The following is a 14,621-nucleotide window of genomic DNA, read 5'->3' on the forward strand; positions in this document are numbered from 1 at the left end:
AACCCAGAATAAAAAAGGTTTTGAAAGCACGCTGAACCCAGAATAGAGCACAGCCATAATGCGCGTTTAAGGTGAAATCACAGGATAAGATAAATCTTTTACCGGGACAAAGTCCCTGTTTCTAGCGCCAGATTGTGAACACATAAATCACGAAGTCATCCACATGTTCACAAACAATATTTGCATACATTCTAATTCTAAAATTGTACGTTGTATGTGTAAAGGGGATGATTATATCGATTCATCGACTCAAAGCCTTCGAACTTGTCATTGTCTGGTCGAATATTATCATAAGTAATGTTCGTATAAAGGAATAAACAGAGAATCAAGTATAAATATAAAGCACATGAAGTACAACGCTGAATGTAAAGGGCTGAAATGTAAATAAGACAGAGATTTACGTGGTTCGGCACTAAGGCCTACATCCATGGGGTTGGTGTTTCACTATGTATTGAATGGTCATAAAGATAGTCGAATGACTTTAGAGTATACATAGGTCTGCGGAAGTAGGGGGATTACTTACTCTTCCTATTTCTCTCTTCTATGTTTTCCTCTAATTGCTCTGGATTGGTCGACCCCTTCTCTCTTAGTGGAGAGGGGTATTTATAGAGTTGAAACGTGGGTCCTACTTCTGAGATGCCGTTGCAACCTTATCTTCTTGTGCTTTGTTCCCATTACGCATAGGTCTTCGGCATATGCTGCGGTCTAAGCTTGAATACAAAGAGCTATCCTCGCTTATTCCACGAGCTGGTTGACACGTGTATATCTCTTGGTATTTAATGCGGGAAGTTGGACGTCCGCTTGTGTCAGACAAGTGTCTCTTAGTCTGGTCACATCCGCGTCAGTCAAACTCTCTCTCAACCGTTGATCTTGGATATTCCTCGGGATAGGATGTACTAACACCCAAGGGGTATTATCTGGTGCTCCTCTTTGCCATCATACCTCTGTGATCCTCAGTCCCTGACCGTCACATCTGCTGACCGGTGATATTTTCTGATGAAATGCTCCCCTAGGTTATGACTGCTTGTTATCATGTTTTGATGTCTCGCTTTGCATGCTTTCCACGTGTCTCTTCCTGTACACGTGGTGGATGATGAAATGTGTACATACACTTGGTGCAGATACAAACATTTTAAAAACCATAATTCGTTAGCCAATTTTAAAAATGGTGACCGTAGAGGAAATACGAAATGCGCAAAGAGCTGAAGGGTCTGCTAATGTGTTAGCTATTGGAACTGCAACTCCAGCCAATTGTGTTTTACAAGCTGACTACCCCGATTACTACTTTAGAATTACCAAGAGCGAACATATGACTGATCTCAAAGAGAAATTCAAGCGAATGTGTAAGTTTCTTTTCTTTCTCTTGGTATGCCATTTTTTTATTTCCATAAATTAGTAAGGTTTAGTAGTAATTCGAACCAGTTCCGTTGGGAACCTGACATGAATGAAGTGTTAATACAACTAATTAAATCAAAGAACTAACATCTTTCTAACTGTATATATATATATACACGTATATATATATATATATACACATGAATATGCAGGCGAGAAATCTCAGATAAGGCTAATCCCTATGGGCTAGATTGGAATGCTAGATTGGCCAAAAAGTGTTGCAAATCAAGAAAAAAGTGTTGGAAAAAAGTTAACAGTGATAATTGATAGTTCTCTCACATAGCAAGTGCTCGCAGTCCAACTATCAGCGAGATTGAAACGCTGAACCGTTCGACGCTCAAAAAGTGACATAAATGCCGAACCATTCGGCGCTCTATATATTTTACTAATTTTTGAGAGAGAGTGTGATGGAGATAGAAGAAAAAGAGGGAGAGAGAGGGAAAAAAGAGTGAGAACGTGATGGAGGGAGGAAAAAAGGGAGAGAGAGGAAAAAATTGGAGAGAGAGAGAGGAAAAAGGTGGAGAGAGAGAGATAATGATTAGTTTTTTAAAAAATAAAATTATGTAGCGCCGAACCATTCGGCGCTTAGCGCTGTTTTATTCAGCGTTTCGCTGCTAGATTAGCAATACCATACGACTTAGGAGGTTGCCCAGGCTGACGTGGATGGCCAATCTAACAGCTAGATATCTAGCCTATAGGACTCAGCCTAAGGAAACGTTACATGCATATCACTGAAGAATTCTGAGCGAAAATCCTAACATGTGCGAATACATGGCTCCATCACTTGATGCACGTCAAGACATAGTTGTTGTTGAAGTACCGAGACTAGGAAAAGAAGCCGCATCAAAAGCTATTAAAGAACGGAAAATGGGTCATTTGTCCAAATATTTTTAAAACATGGTTCAAATGGACGAGTAAAAATTAGTATGGGTGAAATGGACACTAAAAAAATAGCAAGGATGAAACTAGATTCATCCTGACTTAAACTTAAAATATAGTAAGGATGAAACTGGATGCATCCTGATGTAAATTAAAAATAAAAAAAAAATATTTAAAAACGGGTAGGATGAAATTGTTTACATCCAGACTATTTTTACATTTTTGTCCATTTAAACAATATCAAAATCTAAATGTCCTTTTCACCCAGGAATTGTTGATTTTGGTCTTTTTAACCAATTTTGTGATTAAAAAATGGGGACAACCCAAGTCAAAAATCACTCATTTAGTCGTTTGCACTACTTCTGGTGTCGACATGCCTGGAGCTGATTACCAACTCAGTAAGCTACTCGGACTCCGTCCTTCGGTAAAACGGCTGATGATGATGTACCAACAAGGTTGTTTCGCTGGGGGGACTGTCATGCTTCTTGCTATGGACTTAGCTGAGAACAACGCCGGTGCACGTGTACTTGTTGTATGCTCCGAGATTATAGCGGTTACCTTCCATGGGCCAGCTGATACTCACTTGGACTCCCTTTTGGGACAAGCTCTTTTTGGTGATGGTGCAAGTGCTATGGTTATCGGAGCAGACCCTGATATAACAGTAGAGCGTCCACTTTTCTGTTGGAATATTTTCAACGCCGCTAACCAAAGGGGGGTCCTGGGGGGCATCGCCCCCCAGGCTGTGGTCGACCTGACAGGTCAGGTCGTGGGGGTCCAGGGGAGACCGCCCCTGGTGGGGGTTTCAAGAGAGGAAAGATTGAGAAAAAGGATTGAGAAAAAGATGAAAATCCCTCTCCTACTCATGACAATGATATTTCAGTGCCTACTGAAGATATCGAACCTAGAAGGAGTAAGAGAGGAAGGATTGAGAAAAAGCCTGATCCAAACTTTATTTATTACCTTGTAGAGGCAAATAAGAATAGAATTCTTAGTGTTAACCAGTATGTTATGCATACTGATGATGACCCTAAAACTTATGCTGAAGCCATGAGTTCTAGAGATGCAAATTTCTGGAAAGAAGCCATCAATGATGAAAAGCATTCGCTTTTGACTAACGGGACTTGGGTATTAGTAAATTTACCTCCTGGTGCTAAAGCAATAGGAAGTAAATGGATATTCAAGAGAAAGTTGAGAGCTGATGGTGAAGTTGATAAGTTTAAGGCAAGGCTAGTTGCCAAGGGTTATAAACAAAGACATGGTATTGATTACTTTGATACATATGCTCCTGTTGCCCGCATCTCATCCATTCGTTGCTTGATTGCACTTGCTTCTATTCATAAGTTGGTTGTGCATCAAATGGATGTCAAAACTGCTTTTCTAAATGGGGATTTAGAAGAAGAGATATATATGGAACAACCTGAAGGTTTCATATTACCAGGCCAAGAGAAGAAAGTTTGCAAGTTAGTGAAATCTCTCTATGGTTTGAAGCAATCCCCTATGCAATGGCATGAGAAGTTTGATAAAGTAGTTTTGTCATATGGTTTTGTGGTGAATGATGCGGACAAATGTATCTATAGTAAGCACGATAGTTCTGGTTGTGTGATTCTCTGTTTGTATGTTGATGATATGTTAATCTTTGGGTCTGACATATCTGTTGTGGAAGAAACAAAGAAGTTTCTTAGTTCTAACTTTGATATGAAGGATTTAGGAGAGGCTGATGTAATCTTGGGAATTAAGATCCTAAGAAAGGGAGATGAGTTGGTTTTAACTCAATCTCATTATATTGAGAAATTTCTCAAGAAATATGGTCACTTTGATGACAATCCAGCACCTACTCCTTTAGACCATACTATCAAGTTAATGAAGAACACCGGCCGTACTCATGCTCAACTTGAGTATTCTAGTGTTATTGGGAGTCTTATGTACGCTATGCATTGCACAAGACCGGACATAGCCCAAGCCGTGGGAATATTATGTCGTTTCTCAAGTAATCCAGGATATGAACACTGGAAAGCAGTTTCAAGAGTTATGGCTTACTTGAAAGGAACAATAAATTTTGGTTTGCATTACCAAGGCTATCCCGCTGCACTAGAGGGGTACAGCGATGCTAACTGGAACAATGTAGAATCAAATTCCAAGTCAACTTATGGATGGATTTTTACATTAGGGGGTGCTGCTGTGTCTTGGAGTTCCAAGAAGCAGACTTGTATCTCTGATTCAACAATGTTGTCAGAATTGATAGCTTTAACTGATGCATGTAAGGAGGCAGATTGGCTTAGAAACCTACTTATGGAAATTCCTTTTTGGAAGAAGCCAACTCCGGCGGTCTTGATTAATTGTGATAATCAAGCTACAATCTATAATGTCTCTAATAAGACTTATAATGGAAAGTCTAGACATGCAAGTCTTAGACACTACATGGTTAGGCAACTACTCAAGAGGGGAGTAGTTACGGTTAACTTTATTGAATCAAAGAGAAATTTGGCAGACCCATTTACGAAAAGTCTACCAAGTTCAGTGGTTTCAATAAAAAGGAAAGAAATGGGACTAAGGTCTGTGAAGGAAGTTTGATCTCCCATAGCAGAAACCCAACCTATGTTTTGAAAAGGATAAACAAGGTTCAATGTGGTACCAACAAGTTATGGATGTGGATTATGGAGCACTAATATAAAAACTTCCCATTTCTTATTAGTGCTGGTTTTTGCAAGAAAATAGGATGGATGTAAATCCTTAATGAGTCTATGATTAGTAAAAGGTGTATCGCAGAAACACCTTCGAGACTTACCTATATGAGTATGGAAATAAGGCCGTTTCCTAAGAGAAGAAGACCGTTCTCTAAAGAAGACTCATGAACAAGGATATAAGCACATGGCCATTAACGTGCTTGGCTACAGAACACATGATTTTATGAAATCAATATGTGTGGAGACTCCGGTTTTATCATAAGGGGTACTTGGTTCAAGACTGGTTTCACCATAGAACCTCGATAAGGCTTTGAGTTTCTTACACTAAGTGAAGGTTCAAATCCAAAAGATACCTATCATTTATGTGTTGATTTCAACGATGATGCTTAGTCTCAATTGTGCTTGAACTACGTTGGCTTGATCCCACTCGGGTACGTAGGCAGTCACTTCGGTGATGCAGTCACTCTGATTTAAAAGTTTTAACTTTGTTTTATGGTTTTTGAAAATAGGGGGAGAATGTTGGAATATTTTCAACACCGCTTACCAAAGGGGGGTCCTGGGGGGCATCGCCCCCCCAGGCTGTGGTCGACCGGACATACCCAAGCCGGCCGTACTCATGCTCAACTTGAGTATTCTAGTGTTATTGGGAGTCTTATGTACGCTATGCATTGCACAAGACCGGACATAGCCCAAGCCGTGGGAATATTATGTCGTTTCTCAAGTAATCCAGGATATGAACACTGGAAAGCAGTTTCAAGAGTTATGGCTTACTTGAAAGGAACAATAAATTTTGGTTTGCATTACCAAGGCTATCCCGCTGCACTAGAGGGGTACAGCGATGCTAACTGGAACAATGTAGAATCAAATTCCAAGTCAACTTCTGGATGGATTTTTACATTAGGGGGTGCTGCTGTGTCTTGGAGTTCCAAGAAGCAGACTTGTATTTCTGATTCAACAATGTTGTCAGAATTGATAGCTTTAACTGATGCATGTAAGGAGGCAGATTGGCTTAGAAACCTACTTATGGAAATTCCTTTTTGGAAGAAGCCAACTCCGGCGGTCTTGATTAATTGTGATAATCAAGCTACAATCTATAATGTCTCTAATAAGACTTATAATGGAAAGTCTAGACATGCAAGTCTTAGACACTACATGGTTAGGCAACTACTCAAGAGGGGGGTAGTTACGGTTAACTTTATTGAATCAAAGAGGAATTTGGCAGACCCATTTACGAAAAGTCTACCAAGTTCAGTGGTTTCAATAAAAAGGAAACAAATGGGACTAAGGTCTGTGAAGGAAGTTTGATCTCCCATAGCAGAAACCCAACCTATGTTTTGAAAAGGATAAACAAGGTTCAATGTGGTACCAACAAGTTATGGATGTGGATTATGGAGCACTAATATAAAAACTTCCCATTTCTTATTAGTGCTGGTTTCTGCAAGAAAATAGGATGGATGTAAATCCTTAATGAGTCTATGATTAGTAAAAGGTGTATCGCAGAAACACCTTCGAGACTTACCTATATGAGTATGGAAATAAGGCCGTTTCCTAAGAGAAGAAGACCGTTCTCTAAAGAAGACTCATGAACAAGGATATAAGCACATGGCCATTAACGTGCTTGGCTACAGAACACATGATTTTATGAAATCAATATGTGTGGAGACTCCGGTTTTATCATAAGGGGTACTTGGTTCAAGACTGGTTTCACCATAGAACCTCGATAAGGCTTTGAGTTTCTTACACTAAGTGAAGGTTCAAATCCAAAAAATACCTATCATTTATGTGTTGATTTCAACGATGATGCTTAGTCTCAATTGTGCTTGAACTACGTTGGCTTGATCCCACTCGGGTACGTAGGCAGTCACTTCGGTGATGCAGTCACTCTGATTTAAAAGTTTTAACTTTGTTTTATGGTTTTTGAAAATAGGGGAGAATGTTGGAATATTTTCAACGCCGCTAACCAAAGGGGGGTCCTGGGGGGCGGTCGACCTGACAGGTCAGGTCGTGGGGGTCCAGGGGAGACCGCCCCTGGTGGGGGTTTCAAGGGGGCAACGCCCCCGGAAGAATTTTTTGAACTGAAGGTTTTATTTGGCCGATAAAAGCCTGTTCGAAAATTTCGAATCCAAAAGACACCATTGATGTCTGTTGATGAAGGAACCTGACGTTTTGTGAATAGAAACCTGTTGGCGAATAAAAAACCTATTCCCAACAGGTGCAAAACCCTTTATAAATAGCTTCTCCCAGTTTCGTTTAAAATATAAGAAAAATCAATCTGTTTTCTCTATTTCAAAAAGCATCATCAGAAATCAGAAATCTCTTTGTGTGTTCTTGATTGAATCAAGGGGTACAAACCTTGAATTCAGTTTTCGTTGCAGGGCTTTCATTGTATCCTGAAGGCAATATTTCGCATACCTGTTGTAATCGCCAATTGTTATTGGGAGGGTAGAAATATTTGTCTAAAAGAAATTTATACAAGCCTTGAAAGTTTTGGAGTGCAACAATTTCTTCTCTGTGTCATTCATCCTTTGTGAAACCCATTTTTTTTCCAACATTTTCCAAATCGTTTCTGCAGCTCAGACTATTCTCCCAAATTCACATGGTGCAATGGACGGAAATTTACGTGAAGTTGGTTTGACTTTTCACTTATTGAAAGATGCTCCCGGCTTGATCTCTAAGAACATCGAGAAGAGTTTAGATGAAGCTTTCAAGCCAATTGGTATCATTGATTGGAATTCATTGTTCTGGATTGCTCACCCTAGTAGTTGATGGAATTTTTATATAGTGGTAAGAAGGATTATCGTTCATTCGGACTTTGTTGGATTATTTTAAGTTTTAATAAAAGAGAATACTAAAAATTAAGAAAATATATATACAAATATTGTCACAGGATGAAGAGATGACCGGGACTCGGGATTCCACCAACCTTCGATTTCATGCAGTTCAAATACCAATTCTAAACAATAATAGCTCATAACATAAAGTTTCATTGACTCTAATTTCATTGCCTAGAGTAGATTTCGAAAGTAATGGTTGCAAATCTAAAGTATGGGATATCAAAACATTTAAGCAAGCATAACCCATCAATTGAAATGACAACTATTCAATGATAATCATAATTCAATTAAATAATTGTGCAATTAGTCATAAAAAGAATTCATATAATTACCGTGTTCGTGAAATTTGGCTTCCTCCGTTGTCCCGATGATGGGTTTAGTTCATCATAATGTTGGAAACACGCTAAAAAGTTGATTTCATTGCTCAAAGATGGTTTACAAATGATGAAATGGGAGAAAAATTAATAAAACCGGGTTTGTAACACTTACGTTTGTTACAAACCAGCTGTTACAGAGAACGATAAACGAAAAATGTCACTGTAGCTATACGACCCACATGTGTTTGTCGTTGTCACTGTTGATGCACGACTGTTCTCTTGCGTCTTATGTTCTTCATGCACCAGCAGAAAAGAATTTTCCTGCAAGTGATCGTCCCGACTCTGTGATGCTCTGAACTTATTCCAATTCTCTCCTCACTCTCTATCACCCTCTCTATTCACCCACTGGCCTTTTTATATTCGACAGGCGAAGAAATATTCGCATTAACTTCAACATATGCCGCCATAACTTCTCGGATTTTCACGGGAAATAAATTCCTTTTCTTCCTCTTTCACGCGATGCCGTTGCTGTCAAGTATCCTTATTTGTCTTCTACACGTTTCTTCTCCAGTTTAGCACATTCCAAACACGTCTAAATCTTGTGCAATCCCGTGATAGCCTCTTCCGAGAATAAACTCCCCTGTTTCGTCGTGTGTCCAAATATAGCTTGATTCTGTTGATTCTAAAGATCATGACTCCTTTGGTCAGTTATAACAGGCCCATATTAATCGAACTCCATGAAAGTGTCACCAAAAATCACGTCCAAACATGCCCTGCAAATCACACAGCTCTCTTCTTATTTTTCCCGCCCTTTTTCATTTTCAAACGAAGAAGGTGAGATGCCCCCCTAATCAAACTGGGGTGAGAATAGCAATGGGTGCTAAGTAGTAAAGAAGGTGCCCCTTAGTAATTGAGGTGCCCCTTAACCAGCAGTGAGAGTCCGAATAACACGTGTCTTCCGGGTGCCTAAGACCAACTTTTCGAGCCGAATTTTCCAAAAAATGTTTATTTTTCAAAAATACTTACGAACACATAAAATACCATAACAAGGACGAAATTGAGCACCAACAATATAGAAAATTGAGGACAACTTAGACACAAAAATATTTCTATTAAATACCCCCAAACTTATTATTTGCAAGTCCTCGAGCAAATATAATCTAGAAAAATAAAATCCTAACTCACTAGGTGGCCCTAGTGACCGAGTTAATCTCGGGAGGGTTTACCAGAAGTGTACCCACAAAACCTTTACTTCATACCCTAGCTATCTACGCAGAGCCTTGGAAGGCACTAAAGAATCTCCTTGGTTGGCATACTCTCATTGACTACAGGAGGAAGTACCCTGATGCGAAATTCCAATTGTTGTACGCGAGTTTGCACTCAACATACTAAAATTCATATATAAGTGACAGAGCTCTACTCAGATAGTTTCTGGACATCATAACCGGAGTCAACCAATCACATGGAAAGATTAAGAAGATGAATAAAGAGAAAAAATAGATGGTTTAAAGTGAACGGTGTTTCCCATATCTGTCTGAAGGCCTCTGCCAAGATGAACCTATCCTAATGGACTGATATACCGGTCTGACTAATATCAACACACTGGCATATACAAGGGGACTAGTGGTCGATAAACCTAACTCTAGGTCAACACAACTGGCATATACAAGGGCACCAGTGGTCGACTTTATTGAATTTATTCCGGTTGGTCTAATGGTCGGGTCTCAATTTATTTTTTTTTGGTATCTCAATCACTCCATTTCACCCTAGAAATGGTAACAACTTGTATCGTGTGCCCCATCAAATCACTTAAAAAAATAAAAACAAAAGGATTAGGATTCAACGAGATATGGCGAAACTACCATGTTTTTTTTTTTTAATTCTAACACCTGAGCTCTGTGCTTTTATGAATAAACTCTTTAGATGTTTCCATCTAATCAGATTGGTTCCTCAACTCCTACAAACAAGATGTTCCCATCCACTTGGATTGGTTAGTGCCAACCTTAATAAGCATAAATTTCTAGGCTCTGGAGTTTATTTATTTATATTGAAACTAAAAAGTTTCTCCCATACCCCCAAACTTAAACCTAACATTGTCCTTAATGTTCTAAAGATAAAATTAAAAGCATGAGACAAGAATAAACTGTTACCATTTGAAGCAAAAGAGTTAAGGAAAGATACTACCGTGTTGCATGAGATTGGGTTACCTCCCAAGAAGTGCTAAGTTTAAAGTCTTCAGCCAGACTTGGAATGAACTAGTCACCTCGTAGAATCATAAAGCAGAGTCGGAATAACTGTGGGTCATCTGGATCAAAAAGTGTTATCCACAAGAAGAGGAAACTGCAACAGACCAAGAAGATACATAACATACCTTTGTTTAAGACAACTACATCTAGTTGTGGTTCAGGTTCAGGCTCTTTAAAAGGGTCTAAATAAAAAGCTTTCAATGGTTGGATTTCCTCAAAGACATTTTGAAGATCAGGTTGAAGAGTCTGGAAATACTCAACTAAGAACTTAAAAGCGCATAACAATAACCTGAATAACTGGGGATCCTCTAAGTCAATCCGATTTGACTCACACAACTGACCACAATGAAAGAGGTGGTCTTCCTTAAGAAAATGTGTCGACCCTATTCTCCTAAAGTAATTAGGTTTAGTCTCAAAACTTAATAACCGACACATCTTAAAATCAAATGTTTTCACAATTGGAAGAAAAGTTTTTGGTGGGAAAACAAAGTCAATCTTGGTATCATAGCCTGGGTTAACCACATCAACCAGAGGATGGGTTTCTAACAACTGAGCTTCTCTCTGGACATCATTAGGTTCGGGAAAATGTGTATGAAGATAATCTTGCAAGATGGTTGAGGCACAAATGTCAAGTCCTACACGAGGGAACTTTCTAAGAGTTAAAGCACAAGCAGAATGATAATCACCCCCAAACTTAGAGTTTTCTGTGTCTCTAGAGAGACTAGTCACAAGTTCTCTAATTTCTAGGTCACCAGGTTCCTGAAAATGGTCAATTGATTCTTCTAAGTATGGTTCATCCTCGCTCATCTCTACGAGTTTATGGTCTTCTAAGATTAGTGTTTCTAAATCGCTAGACTCTAAAACATTATTCTCAGGGTAAACTCTTTCCTCTAAACCATCATCACAATCATATAAAGGATTATCAGCGAAATTTCTAATAAAGGCTCATTAACTAAGGTGTTAATCATAGTTACTTCCTCCGATTCACTGATAGGCACATCAAATAATGGGTTATTTAATACACTGCAGGCTAAAGGATCATGAACTATATCGTCTAAAACGGTGGTATCTCTAGTCAAATCCACATCCTTTTGAATAAGTGAATAATCATTAAAATTATCGTGATTTGGACCAGAAATAATACTATCATTATGAAGCTCAACTGGAGTAACCATTCCATGATCGATATGCCTACATATGTATGATTCTTCATCAACATTATCCTCATCATTATAATAATATGAAAAGATCGGACGTCATCAAAACAAGTAGTGTTACCAATTCTAACCTCATCCTCTTGATTATAAAAATTATCCTTATTTTCACGGGTGATATAGGAAAGAATGTATTGGCAATCACGAGTAATTCGAGCAGTTCTTTCTTCCGTCTCTAATTCAAGTCTTCGTGTTGACTCAGCAAACTCACGTGTTGACTCAGTTAACTTACATGTTGACTCGTCTAACTTCCTGAGGTTATCTTCTAAAGAAGTTTCACTCATTTTTACCGTTCTTTCGTCCATAACTAAGTCATCTATGTCTGCTAACTTATGTTTCGACTCAAGTAACTTACGCGTTGACTCAAGTATCTTACGTGCTTCATCTAGAGGAGAGAAATTATAAGAATCTCGCTTGTATGACCGGTGGGCATGTGGATAGTAATTGGGCTCACCATGGTATGACCCATAACCTTCAAAAGTTTGGGGTTCCCAACCACTATTCACACTATAGTCATAAAAAGAATAATGTTCATGTTGCTCAGTAAAATAATCATTGTATTGGCTATATTAGTTCGACATCCTAACTGCAAGGAAATTCTAAACAAGCACAAAGAAGGCTGACTCGACCACAACAAGCCTATTTTATCTAGAAAACAAAAAGCATGATGTCTCCCTTAGATTGTTTCTAGACTATCTTCTATTCTTTCGAAAAGGAATTCGTTACAATCTGAGCAAACCTCTATGGAATCAAGCCGAGTTTAAGTAAATTGAATAGAGACGAGGGAACCTCAGTGGAGATTTGATACCCAAGGCCTCACCGGCATTACAAGGCGGCGCATTCAATTTATAGAAATCACCATGAACTTCGAAGTATGCTCAATAGGGCAACCAATATTTTTCAAACGAATTTCCTATTAAGCTCGTTACCTTATCCGTCTTGTTCTAGTCCAAATTTTAAGGCTTAGGTTCACATAGGTTACGTATTCCTAAGGCGGGAAAGAAGGAAACAGTGATGAAATCCAAGTCCTTATCTTGATTTGGCCAGGCCTTGCCCTTTACTAAAAAATTAAATCCGATTTCAGGTCCTCAACATATATGTATACAAAATCATCCAGTAAACCCGCTGACATGGGATTCGCGGGTGTTTAGAAATCTTACCTCCCATTCCAGACAGGGGATGAACCGTTGAAGTCGACTCGGGCCACCGACTCCGATGTTAGTGTACGAACCCGAGGGGCCGAGACGATATCGTAATCGCCGTCCTTCCCTGTGCAGTTTATATTTAAACCAACCCTTCCTTAGGGTTTTAAAAATAAAGTCCAATGTTCAATGTCCGAAAAAAAATGTCCAAAAATAAAAGATTACAAAAATAAAAACCTTAATTACAGTTTCTAAAAAAAAAAAAATTTATTTACAAAATCTTCTTGTTCACTCCTTCTGGATTTCTCTTTTATTTCCTTTTCGGGCTTTGCCTTTCTTTTTAGCACTTTCTCTTTTTCTTTAGCTTAGCTCCAAATCTGAAAGCAAACAAAAATACCAAAACGCTAAAAAACAACAAATAAAATAAAACCTAAAAACAAATATATAAAAAAATCCGCGTCGGCGGCGCCAAAAATTGATCGAATTTTTATATAGTGGTAAGAAGGATTATCGTTCACTCGGAATTTGTTGGATTGATTTTAAGTTTTAATAAAAGAGAATACTAAAAATTAAGAAAATATATATACACATATTGTCACAGGATGAAGAGATGACCGGGACTCGGGATTCCAATAAAATTCAATTTCATGCAGTTTAAATACCAATTCTAAACAATAATAGCTCATAACATAAAGTTTCATTGACTCTAATTTCATTGCCTAGAGTAGATTTCGTAAGTAATGGCTGTAAATCTAAAGTATGGGATATTGAACATTTAAGCAAGCATAACCCATCAATTGAAATCACAACTTTTCAATGATAATCATAATTCAATTAAATAATTGTGCAATTAGTCATAAAAAGAATTAATATAATTACCGTGTTCGTGAAATTTGGCTTCCTCCGTTATCCGGGTGATGGGTTTAGTTCATCATCATGTTGGAAACACGCTCAAAAGTTGATTTCATTGCTCAAAGATGGTTTACAAATGATGAAACGGGAGAAAAATTAATAAAACCGGGTTTGTAACACTTATGTTTGTTACAAACCAGTTGTTACAGAGAACGATAAACAAAAACTGTCACTGTAGCTATACGACCCACATGTGTTTGTCGTTGTCACTGTTGATGCACGACTGTTCTCTTGCGTCTTATGTTCTTCATGCACCAGCAGAAAAGAATTTTCCTGCAAGTGATCGTCCCGACTCTGTGATGCTCTGAACTTATTCCAATTCTCTCCTCACTCTCTATCACCCTCTCTATTCACCCACTGGCCTTTTTATATTCGACAGGCGAAGAAATATTCGCATTAACTTCAACATATGCCGCCATAACTTCTCGGATTTTCACGGGAAATAAATTCCTTTTCTTCCTCTTTCACGCGATGCCGTTGCTGTCAAATATCCTTATTTGTCTTCTACACGTTTCTTCTCCAGTTTAGCACATTCCAAACACGTCTAAATCTTGTGCAATCCCGTGATAGCCTCTTCCGAGAATAAACTCCCCTGTTTCGTCGTGTGTCCAAATATAGCTTGATTCTGTTGATTCTAAAGATCATGACTCCTTTGGTCAGTTATAACAGGCCCATATTAATCGAACTCCATGAAAGTGTCACCAAAAATCACGTCCAAACATGCCCTGCAAATCACACAGCTCTCTTCTTATTTTTCCCGCCCTTTTTCATTTTCAAACGAAGAAGGTGAGATGCCCCCCTAATCAAACTGGGGTGAGAATAGCAATGGGTGCTAAGTAGTAAAGAAGGTGCCCCTTAGTAATTGAGGTGCCCCTTAACCAGCAGTGAGAGTCCGAATAACACGTGTCTTCCGGGTGCCTAAGACCAACTTTTCGAGCCGAATTTTCCAAAAAATGTTTATTTTTCAAAAATACTTACGAACACATAAAATACCATAA

At 38.6% G+C, this 14,621-nt stretch overlaps 1 pseudogene; it reads left to right on the forward strand.

Moving 5' to 3' along the window:
• Positions 1-1,162: 1,162 nt before the first annotated feature.
• The window catches only part of LOC113281229, a 15,593-nt pseudogene continuing 2,134 nt past the window's right edge, over positions 1,163-14,621 (forward strand).

Source organism: Papaver somniferum, chromosome 5, assembly GCF_003573695.1.
Source record: "Papaver somniferum cultivar HN1 chromosome 5, ASM357369v1, whole genome shotgun sequence".
In the NCBI taxonomy this organism is placed as follows: Eukaryota; Viridiplantae; Streptophyta; class Magnoliopsida; order Ranunculales; family Papaveraceae; genus Papaver; species Papaver somniferum.